Source organism: Balaenoptera musculus, chromosome 9, assembly GCF_009873245.2.
Source record: "Balaenoptera musculus isolate JJ_BM4_2016_0621 chromosome 9, mBalMus1.pri.v3, whole genome shotgun sequence".
Lineage (NCBI taxonomy): Eukaryota > Metazoa > Chordata > Mammalia > Artiodactyla > Balaenopteridae > Balaenoptera > Balaenoptera musculus.
In genome coordinates this window covers 90,980,308-90,991,956 of record NC_045793.1, presented here as the reverse complement: position 1 = coordinate 90,991,956, position 11,649 = coordinate 90,980,308, and the positions used below count along the sequence as shown (strand labels likewise).

Below are 11,649 nucleotides of genomic sequence, written 5' to 3'. Positions count from 1 at the left end.
TTCATGTGATAGATGCCATTTCTGGAGATCCTTAGGGCTGAAGCCTTCTTCTCTTCAAGTTTTCCGGTTGCTGCAAATCATCTCTGCTTCCCTCTCAAACTTCTCAGACATCCTTTGGTCCTTGAATTGTCTGTTTTCAGACTTTAAAAAATGGCCCCAGGGATTTACTTATTTAACAAACTTTTTCTGAGCTCCTGTAAAGTAGCAGCAACATTGGTAGAATGGTGAATAAAACATACAAAAATCCCTATCCTCACAGAGCTTTTATTCCAGAAGAGGAGGACAGAAAAGCAAGTAAAGCATATGGTTTGTTAGACGATCATGACTGCTGAGTTAAAAAATAAGGCAAGGCGGGTGATAGGGATTGTGTGTGTATGAGTGTGCATGTATTTGGGGTGATGGTTGCCTCGCTGCTCTTAGAGCTGTTCAGGGGACAAGGGCTGCCCTGGGAGCCCTAGGCTTCTTGTGGTGACATAAACAGGGTTAAAGTATGCTGAGGTTGATCCTGATGGTCTCAAGGAAGATAGTGGTGTGGAGGGGGAGAAGCATGAACAGTCCCCTCTTCATTCCTGCCAAAGTGGATGTGCAAGGAACATGGGGAGGGCTTCCCTGGTCTTATCTGGAGCAAGAGGAGTCAGTGGGATTCCCTTTAATTCCCTCCTTCATTCAGGCAGGGGGACTTCGTAAATGTTGACTTCTTGAGACTCTGACCCTGACAAGCATTAAAAAAAAAAAAAAAGAAGAAGGAAGCTCAGATGTTGTTTTCTTCAAGGAGCCCATCCCAGTGCTCTGGAACATGAGAGAGTCATGGAGGACCTGAGCTAGCCCATCAGGCAATGAGCCCTCTTTCTTGAGTGGCTATCATAAGATGTGATACCAAGAAACATCGCTAAGACAATATTTAACAAATGTGGCAGAGTTGGGGGGGGGCATTGGCTGGGAGTGGAAAGTCCGCTTTCCCCTTTTGACTGACTCTTGGCTTGCTGCACTTACCCCTCCAAGTCTGTTTCTTCTTCTTCTCTTTGATGAGGAGGCTGGCCTCTAACATCTATTTCTGATACAAAATTCCATGACTTTAAGAAGTTAGGATTTTATCTGTCAGAGTTTTGAAAAGAAAATAGAGGACTTTAGAGCATAGATAGAGTTTCCATTTCATTTCATTTCGTTTCGTTTCATTTCATTTCATTTATTTTTTTGTTCCAGTTGATTTTGGAAGTAAAGGATGTAGGGAAGGCAGAATTGGCTTTTGTTGTTGGTTTAGAGAAGCAGATTAGATTTCTTGGATAATAGCCTAACATACCAGAGTGGATCCTTCAAAGACTGGGAAGAATTTGTTTGGCAAGAGAATTGCTGATTCGTTCAAGAGGGCTTTTCCACTCAATCTTCTGGACGAGGGAGAAGAAAATCCTGGTAAATCAACTTAAATGCCCCCATTATGAAGATGCCTGGTCCCTCTAGGCTGAATTAGTTGCTCCCTCCTCTGTTTCCACAGAAAGTCAAAGAGCAAGCTGGAGCCATGGGGTAGAGAAAGGCAGATGGCCCCCTGCAGCAACAGTGCATATAAGATGAATACTTAATAAGTGTGTGATGAATGAATAAATAAATGGAAGACTGTCAGGAAGTAAGACTAACCAATAGGTAGGGGAACTGGGGAAATCAGGGGCAGGTGACTTCAGATTTTCATTAATCCAGATCAAATTCAAGAATTACTAAATGTGGTTATGAGCACATCGAAAAGGAATCATCACCCAGACCCATCGTGGCCTCATCAAGGAATGGTTTTGCTAGTAATCTCACTGGTAGAGTTTCTAGAGTTGTAGGTTGTTGGGAAGCCTGTGAACATAGTCTATCTTAATTCAGAAAAGCAATTAAAGATCCCCCTGGTCTTTTTTGGTTAAGATGGTGAAATGAAGACTTGCTGATCATACTGTTAGAGTTACAGCTGATAGAAACATCTTTATTCAAATAGTGTTGATTACGGCATTTTTCTAACTGGAATGAGATATCTCGTGGAGTGCCTCAGGGTTAAGGTCTTGGTCTTAACTGTATAACTTTAAAAAAATTAATTACTTTGAAGTAATTATAGGTTCACAGGAGATTGTAACAAAGAATGTGTAGGGAGGTTGTATATATGCTTTAGTCCATTTCCCCCAAAGGCAACACCTTGCATAACTATAGTATGATATCAAAACCAGAAAATTGGTATTGGGACAATTGTGTGTGTGTGTGTGTGTGTGTGTGTGTGTGTGTGTCTTTGTGAGTGTCTCTGTCTATCTCTGTGCAACTTTATTACATGTGTAAATTCATGTAACATCACCATAATCAAGGTAACACTTGACAACCACTAATCTGTTCTCCATCTCTGGAATTTTGTTATTTCAAAAATGTTATATAAACAAAATCATACAGCATGTAACCTCTTGAGATTGGCTTTTTCCACTCAGCCTAATTCTCTTGAGATCCATCCAGGTTACTGTATATATAACTTGTGTTGCTTTTTAATTTCTGAGTAGTATCCCATTGTATGGAAATACCACAGTTTGTTTAACCATTTACCTGCTGGAGGATATTTAGGTTGTTTTCAGTTTTTGGCTATTATGAATAAAGCTGTTATGAGCATTTTTACACAGGTTTTTGAACGCAAGTTTTCATTTCTTTAGGATAAATGCCCAAGAGTGCATTTGCTGGGTTACATGGTAATTATATGTTTAATTTCATAACACTTTGGCAAATTATTACCCAAAGTAGCTATACTATTTTACATTCCCATCAGCAATATGAGTGATTCAGTTTCTCTGCATACATGCCAGCATTTGATGTTTTCAGTATTTTTAATTTTAATCATTCTGATATGTATGTAGTAATACCTCATTGAGGTTTTAATTTGCATTTCCCTAATGGCTAAGATGTTGAACATCTTTTCACATGTGTATTTGCTCTCTGTATATCCTCTTCAATGAAATGTATGTTCGTGTCTTTTGTGCATTTTCTAGCTGGAGTGAATTGGATTATTTGTTTCTTCCTGTTGAGGTTTGAGAGCTCTTTATATTATATATTCTAGATCAAGTCCTTTAGTGAATATAAGATTTGCAAATACTTTCTCCTGGTCTGTAATTTATCTTTATATCCTCTTAACAGGGTCTTTTGCAGAGCAAAAGTTTTACATTTTGATGAGGTCCAATTTATCAAAGTTTTCCTTAAGGGATCATGATTTTTGGTGTCAAGTCTAAAAACTCTTTATCTAATCCTAAAGATGTTCTACTGGTTTTATTTTCTGAAAGTTTTATCATTTTATATTTTACATTTAAGTTCATAATTCATTATAAGTTAATTTGTTTAACTTTTAAAGTCAAAGAGGTTGAAGATATGGTAGGCATGTAGGTGACGCAAGTAGCTGGAATACAGTGATGAAACAAGTAAGATAGAATTTATAAGCATGCAATATCAGAGACAGTTTAATGTGGGGATTGAGAAAGTGGGCTCTGAAGCCAGACTGCTTAGGTTCAAATGCCTGAGCTGCCCGGAAGGCCTTGGGGAAGTCCCATAACCTCTCTTGTGTCTTAGTTTCTGCATCTGCAAAATGGGATTAATGTAGAGTACTTACCTTATACGGTTGTTATGCGAGCTTAATGAGAAAATACAGAGCACGTAGATCAGTACTCCAAGAAATGCCACCTATTATTATCACTGCAACTTGACATTGGTTTAAACATTGGGCAGTTACAGGGGAGACATGACCAAAGAGGGAGTTCATGTGAAAAAATCCATTATATGCAAAGAAGTAGAGAGGTGAACTTAACGTAGTTGAAAATTTTAACTTAAATGTCTGCCCAATTTTTGTCCAGTAGTAGATGTTTATAAATATGTATCTTCATCCAGAAATGGCAAGATCTATGCAGGATCAAAATGACAAGGCATTTAAATCCATTAAATGAAAACCAGAGTCCACTTAGGACTGTATAGATACTCAAATGCATTTTTTCATATTCTTGTTGAGACTGTACAAAGCAAAGTCATTGTTTTAGATTATCAGCTACTAGAAAATGGCCAGTCATTATTTCTGTGCAAGTGTAATAAACCATCAGTAGGAACAAAAAGGGCACTGACAGAGTTCATTGTCGTAGTTTGATGTGGGATCATGTAAATTCTCAGCTTCTTGCAGTGGGGACTTCTGGGTCCCCAGCCCTTGGTACTACTAACAGAATGTTGGGGCATGGATCTTAATTATGGTCTCTACCTTTGATGAACATGAGGAATGAGGGAGATGTAGATCTAGGGGGATTGACTAGATGGAGAAGGGATTCCCGGAAGTGACAGGAAGAAGCTATTACAAATGTTAGACATTAGAAGGGTGGGGCAGAGGAAGCAGAGAGTGTCTCAGATTACTAGAAAGAAGTGGGACCCCCTTGGACTGGGGTCTATCTGGTCATTACTGTGCCAGGAGGGCACACTGGGCAATTCACCCAGTCTCTTCGGTGCCTAGGTTTCCTTTTCTGCCACATAATAAAAATGGTATCTGCTCCACAAACTCCACGGGATGTTATGAAGAATACATTTGAATGAAAATTTCTTTAAGCAAAACATGAAAATATGACATTGTTATTGTTTCGTAGTGGATCTTTGTTCATTATTTTTATGGAATATACTCTTTTTAAAAATTTTTTATTGGCGTATAATTGATTTACAGTGTTGTGTCTGTTTCTGCTGTACAGCAAAGTGAATCAGTTATACGTATACATATATCAACTCTTTTTTTAGCTTATTTCTCCATATAGGTCATTACAGAGTATTGAGTAGAGTTCCCTGTGCTATATAGTAGGTCCTTATTAGTTATCTATTTTATATATAGTAGTGTGTATATGTCAATCCCAATCTCCCAATTTATCCCTCTCTCCCCTCACCCCCTGGTAACCATAAGTTTGCTTTCTACATCTGTACTCTATTTCTGTTTTCTAGATAAGTTCATTTGCACCCTTTTTTAAAAGAAACCTCTTTTTTAAATTTATTAATTTATTTTGGCTGTGTTGGGTCTTCGTTTCTGTGCGAGGGGCTTTCTCTAGTTGCGGCAAGCGGGGGGCCACTCTTCATCGCGGTGCGCGGGCCTCTCACTATCGCGGCTTCTCCTGTTGCGGAGCACAGGCCCAGACGCGCAGGCTCAGCAGTTGCGGCTCACGGGCCCAGTCGCTCCGTGGCATGTAGGATCTTCCCAGACCAGGGCTTGAACCCGTGTCCCCTGCATTGGCAGGTGGACTCTCAACCGCTGCACCACCAGGGAAGCCCTGCACCCCTTTTAAAATAGGAATATACTCTTAAGAACTAGCACACCTCTCTCTCCTGCTCTTTGCTTACTAAATTCCTTAGATTTGGGGGTTCCCCACTCTACCTCATTTAGGCAGTGTCTCAGCAGTGTAGTGTAACTGGCTTTACCTGAGATGCTGTTTTGTCTCAGTGACCTGCTGTATGATGTTTGTAGTCTAGATCATTAAGCTAACTCTCCTCTCCTAAATCTCTAATGTAGGGAAACTGACCTGCCTTTTTCACACTATGCCTTGCCACTTCTCACATGTTTATATGTCTGAAAAACATGGATCCCAACTCTACCCAAGAAAACAAGCTTTAATTTGTCTTAAAGAATAAGAGCCGAGGTTAGCAGATGTAAGCTTTTATATATAGAATGGAATAAACAAGGTCCTACTGTATAGCACAGAGAACTATATTCAATATCCTATGATTAACGATAATGGAAAAGAGTATTAAACAAGAATGTATATATATGTATAACTGAATCTCTTGCTATACAGCAGAAATTAATACAACATTGTAAATCAACTATACTTCAATAAAAAAAGAGTAAGTAGCTGAATATTAGTTCAGGCTCCATTATGAAATACTCAAAGTTACACTGAAAATTGTGTGTGTACACGTGTGAAATAGGTTGAAGAAGAGACTATTTTTTTTAAGGTACCATAAATTTGTCTATTTCTTTGCAGAAAGCAGTATTCTTGAGGGTTTGCTATTATGGTCATCATTACCTTCAATTTTTAACTATGTGGTTAAAATAAAGGGATTTTTAGATCATTCACAGGTTTAGACCACAAACTGAGAATTAAAGAATTAATCCTTTGGGGGAGTATTTTGGGGGAAAAAAATCCAGTGACCACAAAGTCCCTTAATTATGAAAACATGAGGAGAGGATTGCTAACAGTGGGCAAAATAAAGACCTTGGAATAATTTAAAGTTTTCTTAATTTGAATGCTTATTTGTTATTCATATTTGATTTCCCCATTGCAACCTCATTAAAACAGGGTAATATGTGTATCAAGAGAAGATAAATATATTTATTTATTTAATGATTTGAGGAAGCACTGGGAAGACTGTTTTGATGAAAATATTTCTCAAAGTTCTGCCACATGGAGAACAGTATGGAGGTTCCTTAAAAAACTAAAAATAGAACTACCATATGACCCAGCAATCCCACTACTGGGCATATAACCTGAGAAAACCATAATTCAAAAAGAGACATGTACTACAATGTTCACTATAGTACTATTTACAATAGCCAGGACATGGAAGCAACCTAAGTGTCCATCGACAGACAAATGGATAAAGAAGATGTGGCATATATATACAATGGAATATTACTCAGCCATAAAAAGAAATGAAATTGAGTTATTTGTAGTGAGGTGGATGGACCTAGAGTCTGTCATACAGAGAGTGAAGTAAGTCAGAAAGAGAAAAACAATACTGTATGCTAACACATATATATGGAATCTAAAAAAAAATGGTTCTGAAGAACCTAGGGGTAGGACAGGAATAAAGACACAAATGTAGAGAATGGACTTGAGGACACGGGGAGGGGGAAGGGTAAGCTGGGACGAAGTGAGAGAGTGGCATGGACATATATACACTACCAAATGTAAAATAGATAGCTAGTGGGAAGCAGCGACATAGCTCGGTGCTTTGTGACCACCTGCAGGGGTGGGATAGGGAGGGTGGGAAGGAGACGCAAGAGGGAGGGGATATGCGGTTATATGTATATGTATAGCTGATTCTCTTTGTTATAAAGCAGAAACTAACACACCATTGTAAAGCAATTATACTCCAATAGAGATGTTAAAAAAAAAAAAAAGCTCTGCTACATAGTTCTGAAAATCCACCATTAGAGAATCATTCTTTGGGGAGTACCAGTTATCTAGGAGGGATACCTATTAAGCTACTGTCAATCAAGAACACATATACAAGACCACATAAGATTATCACAAAGTACAGGCTCTGGAGTCAGATGGACCTAGGATTGAATTTGGCTTTGGCACTTACTAGCTGTGAGATTCTGGGCAAATTACTTATCTTCTCTGAGTCCCAATTTCTTCATCTGTAAAATGGGGTTAATAATGGCTCTCACCTGATAGACACAATTTAAATGAGCTGATCTATTTGAAGAACATAATATAATACTTACTTTAAAGTAGCCTCTTAGTACATTGCAATGAAAATTATTAGCAGTAGTAGGAATATTTCATTTGAATTGGGGTTTGCATAGCTTTGGGGGTGCATGAAGAAATTCCAAGAGGTATATAGATTCAGATAATTTCAGGGAATCATTTCCAAATTCCCATCTCTCCGCTCTCTCTCTATATATATATTCTTTCTGTATTCATCTGCTTACAAATGCACCTGCCATCAGGCTGCTTCTTTTCTGTCTTGCCTTCACAATTTCCGTCTTCTGCCTTAGAAGAGATCTCATCCGACCAAATCATGCTATGGTACTTTGTCTTGGGTATAGAACCTCTGGGACACTGAGCAGAGGCAACTCAAACTACAGGTATTTGAGAGCCCTCTTTAAGCAAAATGGCACCATGAACTAAAGGTAATAGGGTATCATGTCTTTCTGTGTCTTATGCTTATCTCTGTTAAGGCAAAGCATAACTCTTATGGAATGAATGTGTCCCCACAAAATTTGTATGTTGAAATCTTCACTCCCAGTGTGATGGTATTTGGAGGCTGGGCTTTTGTAAGATAATTAGGTCCTGAGGGCCTTGCCCTGATGAATACAATTAATGCCTTTATAAGAAGAAACACTGGAGCCCACTCTCACTCTCTGTCATATGGGTTTATAATGAGAAGACAGCCGTCTACAAACTGGGAAGAGGAGCCTCATTAGACACCAGATCTTCTGGCCTCTTGATCTTGGACTTCCTGGGCTCCAGAACTGTGAGAAATAAGAGTTTCTTGTTTAAGCCACACAGTCTATGGTAATTTGTTACAGCAGCCTGGACAGATTGAGACAATACCTTAAACAGGTAAGCTGATGTATATTTGGATGTTTTTGATTTCAAGTCTGTAATGGAATTATGGAGTAGAGGGGAGAGGTGATGGGTTTTTTTTGTTTGTTTGTTTGTTTTTGGTCTTCGCTACTGGCAAAGAAGGTATTGTTCCTGAGGAAAGAAATCATTGAGAACAGAGTAAAAAGAACATTTCTTGGAAATATGGAAGATGGCAGCATGTTATTCGACCAGGTGACAAACTCATGACGGGTTTCTGTACTTAGCTAGCTAGCTATCTTGAAATATTCAAGATTTGAAAGCAGCATGCTGGGAAATACCAGTCTGCTATGAAGCACCCTTTCTCTGCAGTTTCACCATCTCAGTAAAGAGGATGAGGTCAGTGAATATGCTCATTTATCTGCATTTTAGTCTAGTCTCACCGGTACAATTTGCATGATATCAAGGTGAAAAGACCCACATGTGCTTCCAACATGTCAACGTTTTATTTTCTAATAAGAAACATATATTAGAGGTAAGTTAGTGTTTTGTGTTCTCTTGAATATTTATTCAAATTCATAAGAGAAACATTTTCATTAACTTTTGGTAAAAGTTAGCAAAATATGAAATCCATACTCATTTTTTATGAAGGTACAAATCTCCTGCTCACTGTCACTCATCAACCACTTTTCTGCTCATTTATTAAATCCTACCATGTACATATTAGGTATCTTAGCTTGGGCTGCCATAACAAAATACCATAGACTGGGGGGCTTCAGTGACAGCAATATATTTTCTCATAGTTCTCGAGATGGAAGTCTGAGATCAGGGTGGCAGTATGGTCCGGTTCTAATGAGGACCCTCTTCCTGGCTTGCAGGCGGCCACGTTGTCCCTGTGTCCTCACGTAGGAGAGAGAGAGCTCTGGTGTTTCTTCCTATCGTTATATGGGCATCAGCCCTGTTGGATTAGGGACCTACTCTAATGACCTCATTTAACCTTTCTAACCTCCTCACAGGCCCTTTCTCCAAGTACAGTCACATTGTGGGCAGTGGGTGGGGGGTGGTTAGGTCTTCAACCTAGGAATGTCAGGGGGACACAATTCGCTCCAAAGCATTAGGTTTAAGCAACTTAACAGGAATATATTGCAGATTATACTTTAAATAATATGCTCAACAGTACTTAATGTACATTTGGTAAGCATGTACTTATTTGCAACCGAGTTCTTTTCTCTTGCAATTTGCATAAAATATTTAAACTATACTCCTAAAAGTAGAACATCTATTTAGTTTCAAAAGCAAATAAAAAATTTCCCCAAGTGCAAATCTAGTATAAAATGACCTAAGCAAAATATGTTACACATTTAGAAAACCAGCTTGATTTAATTAGTATTAATCTTTCCCTTTCAAATGTTAATATACTGATTCCAATTCTGTGAAATGTGTAATTACCTAAACATAATTGACTTCAACCCATTTTGGGAAGAAATCACTTATATATAAATAAATATCCTCCATTGTCTGTCTGTATTTCTGTCATATCTTTACTACGCATTTTGAGATGTCCTTACAAAATGAAATGTGACATTAATATATGCCTTTGCTTACAGTCAAAAAGAAAAGTTCTAAAATACACAATTTCAATTTTGCTTTTAACCCCAGTTTCATCTATCTTAGCTCCATAAGCAAAAGGCCTCTGAGAAAAAGTTGAACAGTATAATCAGTAGCATGTGATAAGCTTTTTTGGGGTCATATTTCCTAGAAAGTGAAGAACGCTAATGACTGGGTAAAAAAAATTTTTTTTGGTAAATTAGGTCATTTTCAATTCTTTGCTTTCAGTAAAATAAAAGGAGGACCTAACCAAGTTGTCAATAGGTAGATAATTAAAATATTTTTTGATAATAGATCACTGTGCTCTTTTTGACCTATAATTAAGAAGGCATTCAAATAGCACAGTGGCATTTCCATAGGAAAATGCCTAGAACTGAGCTGTCAGGGGAAGCAGCTGGACCTAGTTGAGCAGAGAGGACCCATGGCTGAACACTTTAAAGAAGCAAGTAAATGTATGGTTTGCCTGACTTATCTTGAAAACCCCATGTACCTGAAATGTGGATATGTCTGCTGCTTCCAATGCTTCGATTCACTGCAGAAGGAGCCTGATGGGGAGGGTTTATTGTGCCCCAACTGCTCTGTGGTCTCACAAAAGAATGACCTCAAGTGTGCTCTCAAGCTCTGAGCTCTGGTTTCAAAGGTTAAGGAGTTAGGGCCCCAGCTGAGGGCTGTCCTCCAGATGAACCCAAGGATACAGACGTTCCAAGTGGATGTGACCTTGGATGTTGACAGAGCCAACAAGTACCTCATCATTTCTGAGGACCTGAAAACTGTCTGTTGTGGGTTTTTCAAGCAGAAGAAAAGGTCCTGACCTGAGAGATTCAGCCATACAACTTGTGTCCTGGGATTCCCTCTGTTCACTTCTGGCTGCCATTACTGGGAGGTGAACGTGGGGTCCAGCCAAGAATGGGATGTGGGCGTTTGGAAAGAATCTGTGCGTCAACAAGGGAAGACTCAACTGACTCCAGATCTTGGCTTCTGGACTGTGAGTTTGAGAAATGGAGGTGTCTTCTCTGCCCACACTGTGCCTTCCGCTGTTCTCAAGGAATGGTTCTTTCTGGCAATAACTGCCCAGAACACAAGGACAGGCTGGTGGTCCAATGCGAGACTCAAGGAGAGAGATCTGTGTGTGTCTTAGAACAAATTATGATCTCCTTACAGAGTCATGTGGACACAACAGAGACCTGAGGATTTTGAGGAAGGAAACAACTGGCTTCAAAGGAGGTATTTTCCAGATTAAACAGACCTGAGACCATAAATATCAAGGGTTGTGGAACTTAATCTCAGGGGAAAGTCCAGCCTTCAGATGATATGCTAATGATCAGGGTAAAGAGACTTTGGAACAGTTTGGAAAAGTGAGACCATGAAGGAAAATGCCCAACGGGAAACACAGTGAAGGGAGCCCCTGGTGCACTTTGAGTGTCCCCTCCCCCCAGTTATGACTTTCGTTCTAAACTTGGATTCTCCAACTGGGAACATAAAAAACTTTCTGTGCCCTCTGCTCAGCTGCTCATGTAGATCTTCTCAATAATTGCCAGGAGTTGTCACTAATCCCCAGACATGGATGAGGGTGATTTGCACTGGGGATAACATTTGCTCCTCATTGGAGATGCCCCAGACTCTCCATGCAGACAGTGTCACCTATACTACAGATGACGTGATAATGGCACCTCTGTGGGGAGATGAGGTCCAGGGACCCTGTCCCTATAACTATGGCCCATCCTGATTGACACTTACCTGTACAAATCTCTGGACCCAAGTCCAGGCAGATGAGTGCTTC

The 11,649-nt window shown here is 39.3% G+C and overlaps 1 pseudogene; it reads left to right on the top strand.

Annotated features, from left to right (window-relative positions):
* Positions 1-10,290: 10,290 nt before the first annotated feature.
* On the top strand, positions 10,291-11,007 carry LOC118900562 (annotated as a pseudogene).
* Positions 11,008-11,649: the final 642 nt, after the last annotated feature.